This window comes from Pleurodeles waltl, chromosome 12, assembly GCF_031143425.1.
Source record: "Pleurodeles waltl isolate 20211129_DDA chromosome 12, aPleWal1.hap1.20221129, whole genome shotgun sequence".
Classification (NCBI taxonomy): Eukaryota; Metazoa; Chordata; class Amphibia; order Caudata; family Salamandridae; genus Pleurodeles; species Pleurodeles waltl.
In genome coordinates, this window is record NC_090451.1 from 177723020 (window position 1) to 177746845 (window position 23826).

A 23826-nucleotide genomic window follows, 5' to 3' on the forward strand; every position below is an offset into this window, starting at 1 on the left:
AAATGGATAAAGGAACTGTGAACCAAACAGCTGTACTACCCACTCCGATCATCCTTTGAGCATTACCCCACTCCTCAGGACTGTGATAGTTAACACTTAGTAAACACCAATTATCACAAGTCATGGTGCATGTCTCTTCATGGTTTGTAGTGGCCATTTTGCCACGGGACAACAAAAGAATACACAGCAATAATGTCAAAGTCACAGATGTAGTGGGATACTCCAGCAGGTGTGTAAGTACATCCGTATTGTTGTAACATCCACTGTAAACTATGCCAAGTGGCAACTCAGCAAGCAGATTGCAAACAGAGATGTACCTGAAGAAAGGAAAATAAATGGAATGAGGTACAATGTTGTAAGGAATGTAATCCACAGTCATACATCAATAGCAGTTGCTCACAAACATAGGATGAGTTTCCCAGCAGCTATGATACACCATATGTAAGGGCCTGCATAGGCATTCACACACGTGTGGGACAGGAAAGATGTAACATAGGTAACATCCTCTATTGTATGCCTCCCTGAGTAATACAGGAACATGTACGTGGCACACAGCAGCTGACAATGCAGCATGACATTCCTACGCAGTAGGACAAGACTGATAAGTCCCCCTAATATATCCCCACACAGGCAGACTGAGGACCCAAAACCTTTAGTACAACTATAAGGCTGTACGTCAATGGCACCGGCATTCCACATATGTACTTAGTAGCTGTGCATTTCCACTACCTCTCATGGTAAGTCACCTACCCTTTAAGGTTGTTAAGCAACATGGAAGGCTCTAGTCCCCACACATACCTTGATGTATGTAAATACTGGTTACAGATTGGCTTCAGGAGTACATCTCCCTTGTGCAGTTGATATGCAATGCAGGCATACCTGTACATCAATGAAAGTAGTGATGAATCATGTCAGTCCTGTTGTCATGTGCCTCATCCACGTCAGCCTCCCACTCAGCATCAGAGTCACTGGCCACAAACACCGCTCCAGCATTAATGTCCCCCTCCTCCAACAGTGGGATGTGACTTCTGAGGGACAGATTATGGAGCATGCAGCATGACAGCAGCCTTTCCCTGGTCGGTACTGGAGGGCACCACCAGACACATAAAGACAACGAAATCTAGCTTTCAAGAGACCGAAGGTCCGCTCAATCACACGCCTCGTCCTGCCATGTGTCTCATTGTAACTGCTCTCCCCTAATGTAGTTGGATGTCTCACAGATGTCAGGAGCCAGGGCAGGTTGGGGTATCTGGAGTCACCTGTGTGGAAAAGGGAACATGACCATAGGTAACAATGCTAGGCTGAGAGCTGACTGTGTTGTGAGGGGCAAAAACGTCTGACATGGAGAGCAGTACACATACCTTTGAGCCAGGCCCTTTCTCCCTCCAGCTGTGACATCATTGCAGGGACACTGCTGTTCCTCAGGATGTAGTAATCATGTACTGATCCAGGGAATTTAGCGTTCACATGTATAATGTATTTGTCTGCAAGACACACCACTTGTACATTGAGCGAATATGTACCCTTCTGCTTTCTGTAGACCTGTTCATTGATCCCCGAAGGTACCAAGGCAATGTGAGTCCCATCAATGGCCCCACTTGTATGTGGGACATTTGAAATGTTGTAGAAGGCTGCTTTTATAGTGGGAAATTCTGGTGGTAGTGGGAACCTATTGTACCTGTGCACATGCCTGAGTAGGGCTTCCAGCTCATCCTGCAACACCTTACAGAACTGGGGCTGTGAAACCCCTGCAGCCATTCCCACTGTGGCCTGAAAAGAGCCACTTGGCAGGAAATGCAGGACTGACAGCACCTGGACTGTTGGAGGAATGGCATAGGGATTCCTCAAACTCGGCAGGAGGTCTGGCTTCAACTGGGTGACCAGTTCCTTGATGCACAAACGATTTAGTTGATAGGTCATGATAATGTGGCACTCTTCCATGGTTTCAAGATCTATGAGTGGCCGGTAAAGTGGTGTATTCCTCATCACTCCATAGTGGTGATATCTGTGCGGGGACACAAACAACACTCTGTGAACCTTCCACAATGTAGGCTACTAAGTATGACACTTGACAGTCATGAGGTTTTAGTCATGCAAGTTGCCTGTCATGTTGTGTGCATACACATTACTCCACCCTCCATTCCTAACCAGACGATGCCACATGATTCCTGTGGGAATGGACGTATTCAGGACATGTGTTCATATATGCTGACAAATGTTGAGACAAGTGTGTTAATGTCAACAGACATGCACTACATGTGTCAATATCCACAATGTGTGACCTAAAGTATGTATTTGTGAGGACATGCAGGTAGTTACGCTGTATGAACTCAGGACACCAATGTCACATACTAATATGGCATCTGCGTGTCAGGCATGCATTGGACAGCTGGAAGTGATTTCGTTCCGCCGGCAGAAGTCGTCATGGCGGAGGGCGGTCTGAACCGCCATGCAACTCCTCATTGGTTAACATTGATGTCTATGGAAGACTGGGATCAAATGACGATCACCGCCTGCGGTGACGGTCATGACCGCTGCGGTCGTAACTGCCATTTTGTGTGGGCCAGCTCACTTGACTCCTGGCATTCGGGCAGAACAGACCTCCACTTTATGTGCTGCTGTGTCCTGTCTCTTGGAGCAACGATGGCATGCACTTCTGGGGAAAGGGCCCCAGCCTTCTCCACGGAGGAACTAGAAAAACTGGTGGAAGGGTTCCTACCCCAGTATGATTGGTTGTACGGTGCTTCTGGAAAACAGGTCAGTACAACGTCCTTTGTCAGACATGTTGGGTGGTGTATAATGATGTATGTGTGTGCACATTGACATGTCATGACTGATCAGGTGTGTAGCATGCACATGATATGTGTGGGATATTGGCAGTGTGCATGGTCCGTGTTTGTTATGTATGTCGTTGAAGCTTACTGCTGAAGTGGTATTATTTACATCATGTCCCCCCTTTTCCCACTGTTTCCCATTCAAGTCAGCACCCACTAGAAGAAAGGGTTAAGGCGAGCCATCACCAAGGATGTGCAGAACCTGGGGGTCCATTGCCGGCACAGCACCCACTGCAGGAAGTGGTGGGAGGACCTGCGACTCTGGGCCCGGAAGACCGCAGAGGCCTAGCTGGGGATGGCCTCCCAACGTGGGAGGGGTGCACATCGTACCCTGACCCCCCTAATGGCCCGAATACTGGCAGTGGCGTACCCTGAGTTGGATGGGCACTTGAAGGCAGTACAGCAGCCACAAGGAGGTAAGTGTTGCCTGTCAGGTAGCTACTGCATGGTTGTGCATTGTCACCCTCGTTAGACTTGGAAATAACGCAGTCAGATGTGATTTAGGGAATGTACAGTCCTGGTTGTCACACCCATCAAGTAGTAGTGTGTGACGGTCACTATATTGAGCCATGTAGGATAAGAAGTGGTTATACTGTGACACACGTCCACCTGTACATATGGGTCTCTTAAGTATGCTATCATAACACTGGCTGCATCCTTCATCTCTGCGTGTACTGTAGTAGTACGAGGTGGTCATATTGGCACTGTATATGGGTAATAACTGGCATGTTACGTGAAGATTAAAATTGCTTCATTTCCTACAGCAATGGACCTCTGTACCACATATACTCCACACATTCCTGTCAGTTAGTGTTCTCAGTCCCTCTCTGCTAAGATTTGTTTAATACTTTTTTGGATGACTTGTGTTTGGGTATGTTCCTGTGCTGGATTTTAGGATTAGTCATTTTGGCAGTTGATAGGCATGTAGGTGTCTTTATTCAGGTGTTTAGACTGTAGGTTTGATAAGATTTTGAACATCGCTTGCATTACTTTATTTTGAAATGAATGCTAAATGGTCTATTGTTTCGCAAGCAGGGACTGCTATTTATTCTCCTTCCCTCCTTTTCTCTCTCCTCCTCTGTCCATTTGTGCATTAGCATCATTTGGCGAAGGAGGAAGGGCACCGGCGAGTGGGGATGCAGCAGCCTATGGGACCTAGGAGGCTGGCACCAGCGAAGCCGAGGGGACCAGTGGGACGGAGGGTGAGGGGAGCACCACAGGGGAGACTGGAGCTACCGACACATGTGATTCAGATTCTTCTTCCGATGGTGGCTCCCTGGCAGTGGTGGACCCTTCTGGGACCACACCAACACCATCTTTGTCCACCACCCGCCCTGTAGCACCCCAGCCAATTGCCCCTGCCCGCTCACCCAGGAGGGTGGGTGTCTCCTTCACCGCAGGCACCTCTGCCCCTGCCCCAGTTAGCCCTGGTGCCCTTAATGAGGAGGTTATTGACCATCTCTGTGGGCAGACAACGATCGTGAATGCCATGCAGGGACTGGCATCCCAGATGCAGCAGACAAATGCGTTCCTGGAAGGCATTCACTGTGCCTTGTCTGGCCTCCAGAGATCGTTTCAGGCTCTGGCCCCCTCGTTGACGGCAGCCAGTGTCCATTCTCCTTCTACCCCCTCCAGCTACTTGTTCCCAATCCACAACCCCTCTCCCTACACCCATCCAAAGCACACCTACAGACCAGCATACACCCACTACAACACACAAGGTGCGCAAAGACACTCATAGGCATCACAGACATTCACACAGGCATGCACACATACAACACACATCTGCAGACACAACAGCAGACACTTCCCACTCCACCTCCTCCCTTGCAGTCACATCTCCACTCACACCTGCCAGCAGTGCATCATCACACACTGGTCCTACTACCATTCCTGTCATACCCTCAATCACCACAACAGCAGACTCACAGACACACACCCCACACACCACATCCGCATCCGCACTCACCATGACTACTGTCCCTGCCGCCTGTAGCACATCCACCTCACTTGCACACACCACCACAACATTCACTCACACATCTCCCATTCCCTCTCCATGCATCTCTGTCCCCCTCCTCCCAAGAAATGCATACGTACCCACTCGCCCACCCAACATTCAGCCACAAATACAGACACACACCAGCATTCACGTACAGCACATAGACACGTCAGCCAAGCACTCCCTATACCTCCATGCTTAACCCTCAACCATGTGACCGTCCTGTGTACCTGTTTTCCTTGCCACCCTTGACCTCTTCCCTACTCCTCTCCCACCCTGTCTTGCCTGTAAATGGCATGTCCCCCTGCCCCTCTCAGGCCCTTCCACCTCCCAGTCCTTGGCTGCCCCCTCTGGTGTTTCTCCTGCTCTTCCAACCAGCAAGGATTCCAGCCCTCCGAGTGCCAAAGTCACCCCTCCCAAGCCCAAACCTAAACGTGCCCCTTCCAGATCCAAGCCTCCCCCGCCACCCCCACACCCCTGAGGTGCCTGCCTGTCCCATTGCTGCCCCTATGACACAGAGGCCTATTTTCAGTCAGGAGTCAAGTTGGTGCCCATGTTTAATAGACAATGTATCCTGCAGTTGTGGACATTGGACTTGCCATTGGCACATTTTGTATATAGCTTATTTCTTTTGTATATGAATACTTCTGCCCACATTGATGTGGTTGGCAAGATGAGATGCTTGTCCTGGTTTCCTTCTACATGATGGTGTGACATCTGTGTGCATAGATGCGTGGGGTCTGTGTGTGGATTGTGTCTGTGTTGTTGCATGCACTGGATAGATGGTTTTGGGCCATGGGGATGTTGTGATGTGTGTGACTGCTTGCTTGTGTGATTGTTTGGGGTGATGTGTGCATCCGTGTGTATAGTGCTGCATGTGTGGATTTCCTTGTATGTATGTTGTACGTGTTGTGTCACCTGTATGATTGTTTGGATGTGTGTTCACAGCTATTGATTGTGTGTCAATGCTACATGGAGTTCATACTGTGTGTGTATGTGTGGTGTTGCACAACATGCCTGTCTACGCCAACGTTTTGCTGTTTGTGGTCTAGTAGTGTAGTTATGGGATGCGTTGGTGGTGTTGGCGTGCATTGTGCTGTATGTTTGGCACGTATCTGCTTTGCTTTGCTTCATGTGTGTATTGGGTACTTTGCATTGACGTATGTTGTGTGTGCCTTTGTTTGGCCTTCGCTGTCTGTGTGAGGTATGTGTGTTCTGTGTGGGAGTGTATCAGTGCCATTTCCTCCCCTCTGTGCTAGGTATACTTATGGTTGTCATCTTCATCGTTGTCGATGACCCTGAATGTGTATGGCGAGATACAACGCTGGGAAGACTAGAAGTTTGTTTGCGATTGTGGCCACGGAAGCATCTCTGTGCCTGAAGTTGGATGTTTCCTTTTATGCTTTCTGTTTCCGCCAGGTTTTTCATGGCGCGAATGCTGCACAGCATATCCTGGCAGAGTGGTTACTCGGAATATGGATGGCAGGACATTGGCTTTCACCTGCATGGAGTCGGCTTCCACCACCGGATGCTGCTCGTCGGCGGTGCCGTGGCGGTGCTGGAGGTGAGTTGACTGTGTTGCGGTGGGTTCACCACCTTACTCGTTTTATGGCGGTTCAGTTACCGCCAAACTCGGAATGAACACCTGAATAGAAAGCCCACAAGACTTAAATGTTGATCTTAGGAGTGTGACTGACAATTGGAAATTGACAAGAGTCGGGCATTATCACAATATTATCTCAAAGGTATACATATTAGATGGGTGCTGATCGCCTACAGCCTTAAGCAAAAGACAGCCGCTGGCGTGGCGGTTCAGTTACCGCCAAACTCGGAATGACCACCTGAATAGAAAGCCCACAAGACTTAAATGTTGATCTTAGGAGTGTGACTGACAATTGGAAATTGACAAGATTCGGGCATTATTACAGTATTATCTCAAAGGTATACATATTAGATGTGTGCTGATCACCTACAGCCTTAGGCAGGGACGGTATGAAAATAACGTGCATTCCTATTTATTGCTAAAATTGAAAAATATCCTCAAAATACACATAAATATGTTTTAGTGCAGCATGGCTCTGTGACATAATACACGTTGGTTTATTAAGATAATGAATCAAGCACCATACCTTGGTATCATATTTCTGATCAAATGCCTAAGGGCCTGATTATGAGTGGATGGGTTAATTCCAACCCATGTCTAAACCACTGTTTACGTATAGGTTGGAATTATGAGTTTTGTTTTATTTGCCACATTTGATAATTATTGGATGCATTATAACTCAACCTTCACTACATTTTGGTAGCTGAAACTTGCAGAAATGTAGCAGGGTGAATTGCATGGCATTTACTGTCCCATTCAGATTTTGCTGTGTTAAACACCAAAAACGGCATGTTATTCCCCACAAACTCATAATAAGTGTTATTTATTGAATAGAATGAATAACATACTCTGTGGTATCGTGATGTATCATGTGCAATAAATAACACCTAAACTCGTAATCTGGCACTCGGGGCCCCATTAGGAGTTTGGAGGACGGTTTTCACTGTCTGTCGAACTTCCCACGGGAAGGTTGCTGCCACACTGACTACCTCCCCGCTGGACCCATTAAGAGTTTCCCACTAGGATGGTGAGTCAAAACCTAGGTGTCCTTCCGCCAGCCTAGTGGGAAACAGCCTAGAGCATTGTCTCTGGCTCCTAATCGATCCGGCGGCAATGCTGTAGCAAGCAGGGTGCACCAGCACCCTCCCAATGTTCACTGTCTGCTTTGAACGTTGTGGCAATGCTGGGCAGGGGGGCCTGCAATGACAATGCCCCCTGCACCTGTCCTCTGCCAGCCTTTTCATGGCAGTGTTAATGCCATGAAAAGGCTGTCACAGAACGAGGTCATAATCCGCAGGGCAGTGCTGCATTCAGCGCTGCCCTGGCTGATTAGGATCTCTGCCACCTCAAGACCGCCGAGATCCAAGATCCGGGTAAAGCTGGCGGATCCCTGGTGGTCGGATCGTCAGGGTTACTATGTGGCACTCAGACCACTGCATAGGCGGCGGTCCAGACTGTCACCACAAGTGTGGCGGTCGTAAGGCCACCACACTCATAATGAGGCCCTAAATGGTTAATTAATGTACATGCTGCAGAGTACTGCATGAATTCTCACCAAACTGGCAGGGGTAGCAGAAATAGCATCAAGCATGCTGGCATCAACAGGTTGGCCCCTTGTTTCACCCATAGCTTTCAATAATCTATTTTTTACTTTCTGGGGCAAGTGCAAAGGGAAAAAATGGAAACAACAGTAAGAAAACATGGCTCTTTTAGCTTTGTCTATTTGTTCTGGATACAGTCACCTTTAGCTGTCTGAAGACCTTTTGTTGCCAATTCTTTAAAATGTGCACATAGATGGCATTGGTTCAGCCCAATAGGAGTAGTTCTAACTCACAACTATACTTTTGTCCGTTTGGAGTGCTTGCATTTCAATGCCTTAGGAACTATTTTACATCAAAAATGTACACTCATTGCTCACACACTCAGTTATTGACCTTGCATGTGAGTTCCTTAGATGCTATAATTACCACCACTTCCAATATAACATAGCGTTCACCATCACTACCAGTCTCATTACCACCACAATTACTACCACCATTACCACCAGTGGCATTATGACCACTATCAACATTACCACCACTATGACCACTACTACCGCCATTGTGATCCCCATGATTACCACCATGATCACCATTACCACCATCACCATAACCACCAGCACCACCATTGCTATCAGTATAAAGGCAAATATTGGCAAAGGTAATAGATCTAGCTTGTAATTGAAGTTGCTATCCTGACCTAATGGTTTTGCCAATGCTTTTTTATATTTTTCTGCCACAGACTTTATGACCCCTGAAACCAGGGGCAGCTACAGCAGAGGAAGGAGTAACAAAAGGCAACATTGGGGCAGCAACTGCCATTCCTGGTAACATATTACCAAAGTCGTTCATGATCTGCTGGTATCAGATATGAATTCCCTAAGCAGTGAAGCAGCCTGTCAACCTTCTGAGTCAATAAAATTACATCTCTTTACGTGGACTAGAAACACCAGGAAAGCAAACATGCCTTAAACTAGAATAATTACCTTAATAAGCCTTCTCCTTATGGTCATTTGTAGAAATATTTATTAGACTGAAGAGACAACATATCTTACTCAAAAGGCTACAAGCAAAGGGAAGTGTTTCTAAAAGTAAGTGGAAACAAATCAACATGTTCATTTAGAAAATATTTATTACATTACATTAAACTGTTCAATTCTTGGCTAGAACAAACACAAACCAACATAGTGAAACTTTTTAACAATTAATGTAAAATAAATAAAATAGTGTCTCACAACCGAAATGAAAAACAATTTGCAGGCGTGTGGTTTACTGTTGGTCAGTTGCAGAATTATACAGTGTGTGCTGATGCTCCTGTTACAGACATCCATGAGTCGCTCTGCACTTTCATGATATATACTGCCCAGGGAAAAAATATGAAAATTATTATATGAGACACAAAAAACAACGACACACCCGAAGGAGGTAAACAATTAATGTGCAAAACCTAACATTTTGAAGGTTTGGAACAAGAGAAAAATACGCGTATTAATTAGTGGTCACACCACAATGTAGACGTATGTACTGTACAAACATTTTTCCATTCAGTAAATCTCTATATTTCATAAAATAGGTTTTAAACACCACAGACTCATATGTGGATGATAACTTGATTAATCCTTCTAAAAAGACAAAAAGGCAAGTAAGGAAAGGGACCAGACCAGCATAGCACATACTGCTCTGTAAACTTTTTGTAAATGGCAAACGTCAATTTTTTTACGTTTAAGCTATTTTCAAATAATTTTAACCGTAAGCCTGATAATGTACAACAGCCATAGCTGTCCACAAATACTCGTGCGTAAAATGAATATCTGTGGATTATTAACCAGGTGGAAAATTCAACCCATGAAATCAAACACAACTGTGAATCTTTTATTCTCCATGGTACAATATTTTCGCATGAACTTATCCTTTTCACTATCCACACAATAAACTAAAATGGAATAATTTTCATATGTGCAAATGCCATTTACGATTAATTGTATTAATCAATGGTTTTTGCACTGACAAATCTTTTTATTTGGACACCTAATTGCGTAACTGTCTGCCTCTGCTTCAGTAGTCTTGTTCCTTCACATGCATTGCTTGGTGCCTAAACATACTTCATTCTTCCTCCGCATAGTTTTGTTTCGGAAGTACTCTGTGGATGTGGCATTTTGGGGGTCATTCTGACCCCGGCGGTCATGGACCGCCGGGGCCAGGGTTGGCGGGAGCACCGCCAACAGGCTGGCGGTGCCCCGCAGTGCATTCTGACCGCAGCGGTTTGGCCGCGGTCAGAAGTGGAAAACCGGCGGTCTCCCGCCGGTTTTCCGCTGCCCAAAAGAATCCTCCATGGCGGCGCAGCTCGCTGCGCCGCCATGGGGTGTCGTGGGGCCAGTGGGGGCCCCTGCAATGCCCATGCCAATGGCATGGGCACTGCAGGGGCCCCCGTAAGAGGTCCCCACTTTGAATTTCACTGTCTGCATTGCAGACAGTGAAATTCGCGACGGGTGCAACTGCACCCGTCGCACCTTCCCACTCCGCCGGCTCCATTCAGAGCCGGCGTCCTCGTGGGAAGGTTGTTTTCCACTGGGCTGGCGGGCGGCCTTTTGGCGGTCGCCCGCCAGCCCAGTGGAAAACCCAGAATCACCGCAGCGGTCTGACGACCGCGGTGCGGTGTTCTGGCGGGGGTACTTTGGCGGGGTAAGAATCACCCCCTTTGTGTATAATTAAGGATATGCCACATAGTCCATTATCGGCTGCATAACTTGCAGATTTTAACAAAACAATCTAGATCAAACGGAGCAAAAGTTACTAAAAACACGAGGATATATGATGTGAACAGTGTAAATTCCTTTGCAGAGGTTGACTGGTCACCTTTAAGTTGCTTCTTGCTGCATTCTGGTGTCAAACCAGTACTAATGCAGTGAAGACTTTACCCAGTGTTAACAAATTTTATAATGGCAAAATAATGAAATGATACTATCACAAAATGTGCCGCATTACACCACATAATTTTCTTTTCTTGCTTCATAATTTAGTTAACCCAGCCTCATAATTTAGCCCTCCCCGTCACATTATTTCAGTGGGCCTGTATTTATATCTTTGGGCCTCCAGATTGTTAGCTTTGGAAATTTGGAAAAACGAAAGTGTGAATCGCTGCATCCGCGAAACACTTAGCGTTTGGTTTGTGGAAGATTTCAAGGAGGGCATATCTGCGAAAGTAGGAGAAGACACCTACAAACTTGTATACTTACGTGTAGTCGTATATGCTTTGAAGTTAATTCAAACAAGGGAGTGGGGAGCACACAGTTGGTCTAGAACCAGTCCTGTCAATGAACTATGATAGATGCATTTCTGAACATTGTTTGTACTCACACTCAATTAAGTGATCACCACCCAATTTCAAGGAAGCCGGTGCTCGACATCCCAGGACATTTTTCATGCTGACATTCATTCTTCAGCAGGGAGCAGTCCTTTGGTTTGGCAGTGCTTGACAAGCTGAATTTACTTTCTCAGGGCCAACACAACTCCAAGCTACCGGTGGATCCCCAGATTTCGTCAACCCAGATACCACTAGGGAATTTAAACAGTGGGATTTCAGACGCACTGCTGACCTGGTAGCACCAGTCCCCAAAAGGTAGTGTAAAGGGGAAAAAAGGAGGAAGGCTAGCAGAGCACCGAATCTTTGATGATGACTGCTGGTGTATGTGAGGAGTGTAAAGAGCTTGTCATGACTGAAATGAGTGGCAAATGAGATAGGATGGGAATCTGTTCAGCACAGTACCAGGGTTGCCAAGGAAGGGGGAGAGACAATCGTATATATTATATATATATATATATATATATATATATATATATATATATATATATATATATATATATATATATATATACTTACTTTATTACTAATTCTATAACTGCTAATATTTTTGAGCTTCTAAACAGTCATGAAGTAGGCATCCCAGACCTATATGGTTCCTACAATACAGGCTAAGAACTACTGGACAGGCACATTCTATAGCCACAATAAGACTGCACGGTTAGTTTGTTGCTTACTGATATCAATGCCTGTTTGGGGCTTCTCCATGGAGGAATGATAACCTTGGTGGAGTACTGGATACTTTTGGAGTGACCATGAGGGAGAAGATGCTGTGAGGTCAGTTTTAATGTGAGGGATATTGAGGTGAGGCAAAGGGGAATCAAGGTATGATTGAGGGTGCTGATGCCTGGGCAAGCAGAGGCAAAGGAACAGGAGGTGTTGGGGGTGGATGGTGGATCCCGAAGTTATGGCATGGAAGTGAATTGCTGAATTACTAGGACGACATGATTCACATAGGCCAGCTATAAAGGTGCAAGTTAAGCTAGTTCATGTCTAGACAAATGTTGGTTTAGCTGAGTTCAGGAGTGAACTAATTTTAAAGCAGAAATGGAAGTCTGGAAAAAATATGAATTTGATGAATAAATAATGATAAAACGTATGCAACACATTCTTAACTCACATAGAAGGCAGAAGCCTGCGTGTTCTAGTGTAGACTACATTTCAAATGTACCCAAATGCATCAGTCTTTGGGGGAGACTAAATAGCGAAGGTTTCCCATCCAGGTATATACAGTTTACCAAATTTGTATTCACTAACCCAAGGGAGTCCAAGTTATGTCCACATCGATGTCAGATTTTCAGGATAACCATTGACTTTACAAGCGAGTTCCACATGCAGGAGGGATCCACCCTCCAGGCCTTAGCTCGGAAACTCTTTTACTAGACACTTCTTATGTCATAACATTACATTAAGTTACCATGGTCTCATGTTGTCCTAAAACATTTTCCTAATAAACACAGCCATCTGTGTGATTCATGAAAATTCAATTTCTGAATATTTTCTAAGCAGAAATTATAATCGGGAGCCTTTGCAGAATGTTTAAGATGTTTTCAGACGTTTGCATTTCTGAAAAGGTCCCAGACATATGTTTCACACATACTGGTAAGGCTCTTAGGAAATCTGGGACCTTTTGAAAAAAAACAAAAAACTATGCAATGAGCTGGACAGTCTGAGAGTGCCGTGTGCAGCTTACATAGCGGTCTAGAAGCAACAACCTGTATTTAAACTCTACGGTAACTATCAGTCTTTGCTTAGTTTCCAAATCTTCATTCCTGAAACACAACAATTTCAATCTGCCTCTAAGTGTAACTAGTAGTTTATGGCTAAATATACACTACAACAAGCCTCGGAACGTTTTGATAGAGCCTAGTGATTGCAGTGTTTTACCTAACCTGTAGTTGTAGGATGTCTCTGAAAACCGTGGATCATACTCAGGCATCTGGACACGTGCATCAGTGTGGAGCAGTTTGTGCGTGTGCCATTTCTTTACATGCAGACCCCATTCATAAAAGAGATCTGCTTGCACAGGAAGGGTGTGTTCTGAAAGCACAAGTGTTGTGTGGCCTTTCCAACCTGACCCTCCTCAAATATCAAACTAGAGTGTATGTTCATGCTGTCTTTGTATTCATTGGCAGCCGAGTCGGGCATATGGGAGGGCTGCTCAGGTCAGCAGGCTGCGGCCCTTTACCCACCTAGAACTGGGACTGCGGTCACTGAATGGCCTTCCTGGGTCCATTAACAGGAATGTGGAGGATTTTATTTCCATCCCTAGGACCTAAAATGGAGGCAAGGAGCATATTTGTCCACACTCAGACCCGCACTTTCTCCCAATGGAGTACTGCTCTAGGAGAGCACTAATGCAGATGACGTGACGGTGGACAGCACAGGTCCTTGTGCAGACCGCTGTGAATGAAGGATGAGGCCTCACTTATGCACAAATCTTGCTCTTGCATTACCTCATTTGTGTAATTCAGAAAGGAGACATGCATCCAGTACTTAATTTGAGCCAGTGGTTGCTAGTTGGGCCCACTGCCACTCCTTTTTGGGGACTAGAACTTATTTTTTCTGATAGACATTTTGCGCGAACAAGAGAGAGAAAAAAACAGAAAGGGGAATGAAGGTGGAGGAGAAAGATGGAAAAAGCCACAAATAGAGAAAGCAGGAACCTGCAAGAGAGAGATAAAGGCATAGAAAGTGTCTGTTACTGAATTAAAGAGGCATGAGGAGGATTCAAGACCCCACAGCCTTGGCTGACATTTAATAGAGACAGCAATGGGCTTCAGAGCTGAGCTTTGGGCACTGGCACTCCTTCTGTTGCAAATTAAGCACTGCCTGCAGCACATTCCACATACAAATTAATTTGAAATTGACCTTGTAAGCAGTCACTTTCTTGGATTTTTTTGGTTTCATTTTAGTTCTTTACATTAGGATGTTCATTCCATATCTAGACAATATATTCATAGATATATTAATGCATTACAATATGGACAGCAGAGTGCACAAATTGATAGATTTATTTTTGATTGTCTATAAAATAGATGATTAGGAATCATATGACTTGTGGATTGCTAATGAAAATGTGAAAGATTATGGAACTGATGAACAGATTTATAGGTGTAGTATTGACAGGCGAGTGAGTGAGCATGTGGTCTTGGGCGGATGACCAGACATACTGAGGATGGACGAGAAGATGGCTGGTCAGACATAAGGACTGATGGACAGATTGAAAGGATCACAGATTATAAAATGGACAAATGGATGGATGATTTATTAATGAATGTTAGATAATGGCTTAATAAAGGGATGTGTTTGAATTAAATTATGTTGAAATGTAGGGCTCGATGATAGAGTGAGGAATGAAGGAGGATGCGGGTATGTGGATGGATGTAAGAATGGCTAAGTGTGGACTGACAAATGGATGAGTGGGACACATTTTCCAAGGACAACACCAAACAAAAAGATCTGGCAAAACGCCCACTGAGCGAATGTCTCCCTATAAGGTTTACCCCGTGTCTGAGTGTATTCATTGTAGATAAGCAACATTTAAGCTATACATACTCTAACAAGGCTTCCGTTCAATGATCATGTTATTGCTTGGTGCTTATTGGTCTTATACAGGTATTAGTAGGGTATCTGTTCATACTAGAAAAAAATATTCAATCATCAATACACTTTTTCTTTACACTTATTTATTATACGCAATAATGGAATACATATGTAATGTTTGCATTGAGGATGTTGGGTTTGACATATTTCGTAATATTCACAGGTCTGTTCTATAAACCCAGAATAACTCGTACTAATTATATTAAATGAAATTGGGATTTTGGGCAGAAAATAGAACACTTTTGAGAGGTCCTTTGTTAGGCAGGTTTCCTATTATTCAGCTGTTTAAGTTTAGGCAGGGTGTTATGTTTAACGTTGTCATGAATATTTTTGCAAGGATGTTAAAAATAAATATCAGAACATTAAATAGTTTTGTTGATCAATTAATACCAAAACATAGAATACAATAACGTTGAAAAAATATATGAAAGAAGTACGTTAAACTACTGAAGAATTAAAACAATGTACATCTGATGCATACCATTCAATGACACGAGAGGGACAAAAGATAAAACTGAAAATCCTGTAAAATAAAATGTGCAGAGTGTATGGAAGTAGGGTCTAAATCCTCAAAAAAAGAATAGGTCCATGATGGTCTTGGAAAACTTGAAGATGTTAATGGTTTCTTCAGGACGAAAGTTGATAGCCAGGCCCTGTTGAAATAAAAACAATATAATAAATAAAATTAAAAAATCACTGTTTATCATAAACACATAATTAACAGATGATACGACTCCTCTTTTAGAACATATAGAAACATTTGTTTGATATAACCTCCAGAGCAATTGCATATATATTATATATACTGTAGCTGATTGAGTAAGTTCACTGCTTTGATTCAACCTAAGATCACTAAATGATAAGGTCACCCTGAAAGATAAGGCTGAACGCGGATTATGAAACTTTATCTTTCAGATAATATGTGGCGGTACATTGTTAAATGTGTTCTTCTTTGTAGTGTTACCACATGTAATTACTTAAGAATGCTGCAAAGTTACGCATAGTTATGTAAGAAAATTAATTAATTCTGCGTTTAGCACTGTTTCTTTGGGCAAAACTGCCACCTCACATCCAAAATGGGGACAACATTTCAGATTGTGCCAAGAAATAGCATTAAATGCAACAGAGCATGAATAGCATGCACAGGCAGCCGCTCACGCTTGTTAAATGTGTTCTTAAAGTAGGACTTTCCCTCAACTTACTCCCAGCATTTAGCATTATCTTCTTAGTACAAAATGCCCCCTTGCATCTAAAATCGACATGAGGATGCATTTTGTAGAAGAAATAGTACTAAAAGCAACAGAACTTGAACAGCAAGTGGCCCCTTGTGCTTGCTAAATGTGCTCTTGCGTAGGATTTGTTTTCTACAAATTACTCATAATTCAAAGAGCAAGAGTAATCACATTATTATCTGTATTTGTGTGACTATGAGTAATGAGGTGTTACCAAATTACACTGATTACTCTGGTGTAATTGAACTTCCATCAAGGCCTATCCTACTTGAGATTAACTGATTCTGAGTTCATGGGACATGACTTTTGTGAGAATGACTGAATCCAGAGAAAACTATTTTCAAAGAATTGTTTAAAGAATCAATCCAAATGTTTAAATGGATTTTGGTCAGGTGGAATGCTTACAAACAGAAGTGTGGCTAATCTTATAATATTTCATAACTACTAATTCTGGCTTGTGGTATAGTATAACTATGAAGATCTGATCTGGATCCTAAAATTTAGATGTGTACAAAAACAAGTAAAAAATCAAGGCTCTTGTGCATTGGATCCTCTAATGAAAGGCTTAGAATGGTTTCAATTGTGGATGCATAGAGTACACTGACGGTTCAAAACAAGGATTGTACCAATTTGGAAACTGATGCAATCCTAAACCACAAAAGATAAAAGAATCAGACAAAACTATTTTGCAGTTGTTAAAAATTTAAATGAAGGAATGTTACAATGAAGTTTCTTCAGTGAACAACAGCTTATTGTCTGCAATGGAAATTGGACCAAGTCATAGTATTTCAATATTCCAGCATACCAGAATACCCTCAATATTTTAGAAATTCCTACCCTGGAACTAAAAATCAGGAACTAGAAAACAACATAAATGGCATGGTAATATGTTAATAATGATTTAGATATTTTCAAATTTCCTTAGTTTATATGTAAGATTATGCATGTATTATGGTGCTATAGTATGTGAATATGATAATTGTATGGAACTGCTTCAACTATCAAAATAAAAATAAAGAGTAAAGTTGAGTAGGTGAGTAAGGTGGTGGGTGTGTCTACTTTACCACTATAAAAACATTAGAGCTAAAATAGAAAATGATGTAGATGTCTTATGAGGAAAGACTCAAGAAGTCAGAATGCTATGTGGTGAAAGATTACATCCCCTATGCCATAAGAAGGTATAATGAAAATATTATGACATGCTAACGGACATACAGCTGGTTAGATGGGTAAGTAGGTAGCTTGCTTGTGTTCACCAGGTAAGTTTATTGGGTGGAAACATTGCTGCATGGGACTGTTTCTTTTATGACTTAATCAGTGATTAGATGTGTATGTGCATTTTCTGTTGTAGGACATATGCGTTTGTGGTGGGAAGGATAAAAACATGATATTTTGTTCTTTATGGCCTGATATACATATAGAAATATGTAAACGTGATAGTGCAACATGAAAATAATTAATCCTGAATTGAGGCTTGACACTTTGTAATGAAACTATCATTTGAGCAAACACATGACCATGGAAACAGGAAGATTTGAACCACAGACCTTCAGATTGAGTGTCTAAGACAGTAACCGCTAGGTCACCAGTGACTCTCTGTTGAAGCAAGAACATTAAAAAAACATTGAAAACTTTCAGTCCAAGGATAGTTCATCAAGTTTGGAAGAGATAGGAGTATAATTAAATTGTCCAATCCCCCAAAATAAAGTTAACAAATAAATGTTACAAAATATGTTGAATACATTATCCAGAGGGTAAACACGAATTGAATAAAACACAAATCAAAAGGAAACAAAAAGTCAGACCTCCAATGTTGAATGTGCTGACAAGCTGCAGTGGGTTTGAGGATGGAAGTTCACTGTCAGAGTGCACTGTGAAGAATACACCTCCTGAGGGGAAACAGACATTGGCACATGGACAAGTGTAGTAGAATGGATGGTAATGGAAATGATAACAGGAGGGGATTATGGAGTGTTCAGGAGGAAAGGAATGTGGTCATAGTGGAGTGGAGGCTAAGTATCTCCCAATGGTGTTTAGATTGTGCACTCTACAGTGCATTTAACCGCTTTCCAACTGTAGAAAGTCCTCTGTAGAATGGCATTCTGCTCATCCACAATCTGCTTCAACAGCTTGTTGATCAAGGCCAGGTACAAAATTAGCTGGAAGAGGAATCAGGTACATGTGAGGGCTGCATTTAGTCCCGAGCAAAGGAAATGGGTCCTAGATTGTTAGTGCAGAGATGGACAGTATTCTCTACGCCAGAATGTGGACTGTGATCTGTGAGTTCAGGCTGTGATGTTTGTAGCCAGATCCCAAGACATCAAGGATTGTTCCTGGTCTGGAAGTTCGCCTTCCTTACTGTCCACCTCACATTTGGTGGTGTCAAGGACCATTACCTCCTCCTCTTATTTGACCTGTTCAAGAGGCAAATTGTGGATCAATATGTAAGTCTCCAGGTTGGCACAAATTCTCCTTCATTGTCATTCTCTTCTGTGGTAGCTCAAGTGCTTCTACAGCCCAAGTGTTTTGTCGGTCCCAGGCCCTTCTGTACAGCATCTGTGTTCCTACTGACTACTGTGTAGATAAAGGGAAGAGATGGAATTGGTCAAGTTGAGCAGATACTGGACTAAGTACAGTAGATACTGGCCTGAGGCCATATCCTAAGCTAAATTTTTTGTGGCACTAGGGTCTGCTATGTCTTGCCATACAATATGTAAAACATCTACCAGGTGTAGGCTATGACATTTAGCCACAATTTGCACTTAGTGTTCATGACTCCAATGCCCACTGCACATGAATGTCACTTGTGGCCCATGATAAACTCATTGTCAGTGCTGCAAATCTGCTGTTCTCTGTTGAAGATTGTGTAAAGAAGGAGACCTAAATTTCAATAATTAAATTTTGAGTTGTTGGTTCTAAGGTTTTGTTACGCAGTTGTTCTTCATAAATGTTGGATCTTTCCTTCATAACCACCATATCCAAACAACAATGGACCACACATGCCTGTGTTGGTAAACATTTATTATCTGATTATGTGTATATATATTTGGATATGTGTATTTCTTTAAGAAGTAGGTATAATTAATATTTCATAATACATTATATATATATACTCTTTAAGCTTGTTTAACAAATGTATATTTACTTACTTACTTTCATCACTGGAAGTCCAAACTACCAGTGATGAAATGATATTTTGTGCGCCGGACGTTGACTTTAAATGCACGTTGCCACTTTCACATTGCCAGCATTGCTATATATCTACACTTTGGCGCTACAGTGCATTTGATGGCATTTATCCTGGAGAAATAAGCACTATTAGCGTAATGAACATGGAAATACATTAATTACAATGCATGCTGGTTATAGTGGTACTGGGCACATCGCATCCAGAATTTAAAAGCACATTGTTACGTTACACAGTAACCTTTTGCACCTGTGATCAAGGCTCAAGAGCGGAGCCGAAACGCGTGAGGACTGAATAGAAAGGAATGCATGTTGCCACTTTTTTTGCTGAATAAATCACAGAGAGTTTCAAATTTGGCTTCCTTTTTGGTTTTCTGTGAGTATTATTGATGGGTGCTTCGTCCCCATGTACGTGAAGCCGCCCTGCAGGGTTTTTGGTTCCCTTAATGGAGGACTTGTGTGCATCTTATAAGGAACTTGGGAGCACGATCTGCTCACCTACAACACACTTAAAGGATTTTCCTGGGATTTTGCTGTTTGTAAGGTGAGCAAGGGCGAAAGGAGGAGTATGTTACTGCCTCCTTTCAGTTTTGGACTTCCAGTGATTAAATTAAATTTTTGTAGGGGCAACTATGTGCGCCGGACATTGACTTTAAATGCACGTTGACACTTTCACATTGCCATCATTGCTATATATCTACACTTTGGCGCTGAAGTGCATTTGATGGCATTTATCCTGGAGAAATAAGCACTATTACCGTAATGAATATGGAAATACATTCATTACAATGCATGCTGGTTATAGTGGTACTGGGCACATCCCAGCCAGCAATTAAAAGCACGTGGTAATGTTACACAGAGGTCTACAGGCGCTCGGCAGGGGGTAGGTTTCCTGACGAACCAAGGACCAAATGAATTCGTTCTCCTTGGTTGATGCTAGCGCAGACCTAGGGAGCCCAATCTCTAATATGGGATGGGCGACTGTACTGACCAACTGACTTAGACATATTCTGTCTTCCACACTGTAAGTGACTTTTTGTGCACTCGATTCATTACTGACACATAGGAGAAGTAGTTTAATAATCAAAGGCTTTTTTTGTGGGTCCTGAAGAAGCGTCACTGGATCACTTTGTGACCAACCATAGACGCGAAACATGTTGACCATGCAGGATTAGGTGAACTACCTTCCCTGAGCATAGAGTGTAACGGTACATTGTCTCCAGTAACACTCTTATATTTTTGTTTTTAATCTTGGCCTGAACCCAATCTCTATCACATTAAAACAATGACTCAGGTTCAGAGCTAATTTTAAGAGTCTTCTTTTTCATTCTATACTCTCCTTTCCTTACTCAGTCTCTTTCCCAGACCCTCGTTGCTAGCAAATTAACAATGGTTGAGTGCCACCCAGAATGCTGGGAGGCCCGCCAGGCATTGCAGCACCAGTCTGGCGAGGAGTAAGCCCGATGATGATACCTGTCACCCTAGTGGGTGCTTGAGGGCCCTCCTAAGAATACTCAGTATAGATTCGCCATTTTCTAATTTGATCAGTTTTCTTGTTTTCCCTCTCTCTTGTGGAACAGTGCACCTATTTCGATATTACAGGTTCAATTTGGGAGACTGTGCACTGGACCAGTAATCTCCCAGTCCCTACCTTTAGTTTATAATGTTACACAGTAACCTGTTGCACCTGTGATCAAGGTTCAAGAGTGAAGCCGAAATGTGTCAGGACTGAATAGAAGGAATGCATGTTGCCACTTTATTTGCTGAATAAATCATCGAGAGTTTCAAATTTGGCTTCCTTTTTGGTTTTCAGTGAGGATTATTGACGGGTGCTCCGCTCCCGTGTACGTGAAGCCGCCCTGCAGGGTCTATGGCTCCCTTAATGGAGGGCTTGTGTGCATCTTACAGTTAAATGTACATATGTGTGTATGAGTGTGTGTGTATCTGTATAAAAGTGTGCATATATGTACATACAAGCATATATACAATGCATGTATGTGTGTGTGTATATACATGTATATGTGTATATTATTCTATGCTTAAAATGTTTATAGATTATTGCATAGTTCCTAGATAAATTGTTAGATTAGATTCTTATGAATCCCTGCTTTCATTTTTGTCTATCACAATGAGCAAATGTTATCTTAACTATGTTATCAGCAAACATTTTGCTATTGAAAATTGTGGAAAGATAAATTAATGTTAGAAAAGTACACAAACTTCAAATATTGAAAGTCTGTGTTTATACAAAACAACTTTAAATCTAAAAATATTATATCCTTTATTATATTCTTTACACATATATTCCCTTACGATCAATTAACATATCTATTTATTTATTATTTTAGTCCTATTTTACGAGAGGGAAACAAATATTTTAATTACTCTCTCATAAGCTTTACTCTGTCTCCCCATCACCCTATACCCCTATCAGTCTCTCCTCCATCCCTCACTCTGACTCATCCTAAACCCATTCTACTACTTTGATCTCCAGAATAACCCTGCCTAGGCTTTTCCCTCCTCTACCGCTCTGGGCTCACCCTAAACCTCAGTTTACTACTATGATCTCCCAAACAACCCTACTAAATTCTCCCTCATTTATCTCAACTTTGACTCATTCAAAACCCCTTCTACTACTATGATTTCTCTAACCCCTTTCTACAGACTCTTCCCTCCTCAATCTCTCCTTTACTCATCCCAAGCCTCATCCTATTACTATAAACTCCCATTCAACACGTCTAGATTCTTCACTGCTCTATCCCTCCATTATTCTATTCCACCCTATTAACAAACTCATATATCCTCTTCTCAAGTTAACTCATACTAATACTAATACTGTACACATATTTGCCTATACTAATCCACCACAAATCCTTTTGGGTTCCAGAGTGCCATGCTACTCACCGAAAAGCACTTCGATGCCTCGTCTGGGATAGTAAGCGCTATATAAATACAATTACAATATGATTGTCCTTATGAAAAATGTATCTTTGAACATAGTGAGCAGGAATCATCAAAGTCTTACAAGTCCTCCTTGTTCTAGCACTTGACTGCATATAGAACATGGTATAATTGTACAAATGTGTGAAGACATTGAAGAAAATACAGGTACTCTGTTTTCGTATCAAATATACCATTTTTCAAATTGGTATAGCCATCACACAAGCATAAATGCAGTCTCAAGCAGATAATGGTAAAAAATGGAATAGGAGACATTGCAGTAGAGCTCGAAGTATAATTTATTTGTCTTGTGTATGGGATGAGACCAGTCACTGGGGTTTGGCACAAGTGGTTGAAAAAGTGTAAATAAGCTGTAAAGGTGTTCTGTAAATTGTCAACACTACTTCATAGTAACCATATTTAAAGTGATCGGATCAAGGCACAAACATTCTCTACTGAGGTCCCCTTTTGTAAACTCAACAAGCATTCAGAATCTCTGGTGATGGGCAATAAGGTAGGGTGAGGAGCAGACGAAGGCAGTTTGGGCACGGGACCAAAGGTTTATATCTGAGATATCACTGCCTGTGTGTAAAGTCACTCCACCTCTCCCAGAGTCCAGCATCCATTAGAAACCTACCTTGAAGCATTTAATCGAGCCAATACCCTCCCTCCGACACACAGCCGTACCCTATTACCTCCAACCACACCCACAGAAATGAAAAAATACTTGCCATTGCTACCCCGTGTGCACGTAGGGTTTGTAACAAGGAAGGCAGAATGAGAGAGGGAGATGGGGGAGAGTCAAAAGAGAAATCTTGGTTCATTTTCAGTGCAAGAATCAAAACAGACCCCAGGGTGAGCCAGGGCCCAAAATTCAGCTTAAGCCAGACTCAGGCCTATACTGGCTCATACATCAAAACGAAAACATACACATTTATATACACATATACATATACACACACACACACACACACACACATATATATATATATAAATTATATATATATATATATATATATATATATATATATATATATATATATATATATAAATACATACACACGCATACATACACACACAGAGGATTAACCCTTCAATGCTCACATGACATCTTTAGAGAATCTTTTGAGAATGCAAGCATCTCAAAAACTACACAACAAATGTAATCAAAGCCAGAATAAGTGCCTATAGTTAGCAAATTTCTAACTTTGTGCCATGTTTGGTATAATTCTTCTCAGCGATTTATGCTAGAGCAGACAGCAAAAATACTGAAGGGACTTAAACATATGAAATGCTAGTTTAGATAACCCCTTAAAATATAACCTATCCCTTATCTAATATCTATGGCTTTTGAAATGAAGAAACTGAGCAAAGTCAAATTTCGTACAGATTTGGAAAATAGTGCCAAAATTGTTAGCACACCAAACAAGCACTGGCAAAGACTACCTGTCTGGTGTTAATGTAGTAGTAAATGTAAACACAGGCATTAACAAATGATGTTTGCATGCACTTTATGCACATATT

General features: G+C 42.4%; 1 long non-coding RNA gene across 1 annotated transcript in view; it reads right to left on the reverse strand.

The window, feature by feature from the left end:
• Positions 1 to 9204: 9204 nt before the first annotated feature.
• LOC138268070 (uncharacterized) overlaps positions 9205 to 23826 on the reverse strand; it is a 150844-nt gene continuing 136222 nt past the window's right edge. The window contains exons 2-3 of the long non-coding RNA XR_011199917.1: positions 15426 to 15597; positions 9205 to 9336 (exon numbers count right to left, since the gene is read on the reverse strand). This is a non-coding gene — a long non-coding RNA (uncharacterized lncRNA). The remainder of the gene's footprint in view (positions 9337 to 15425; positions 15598 to 23826) is intronic.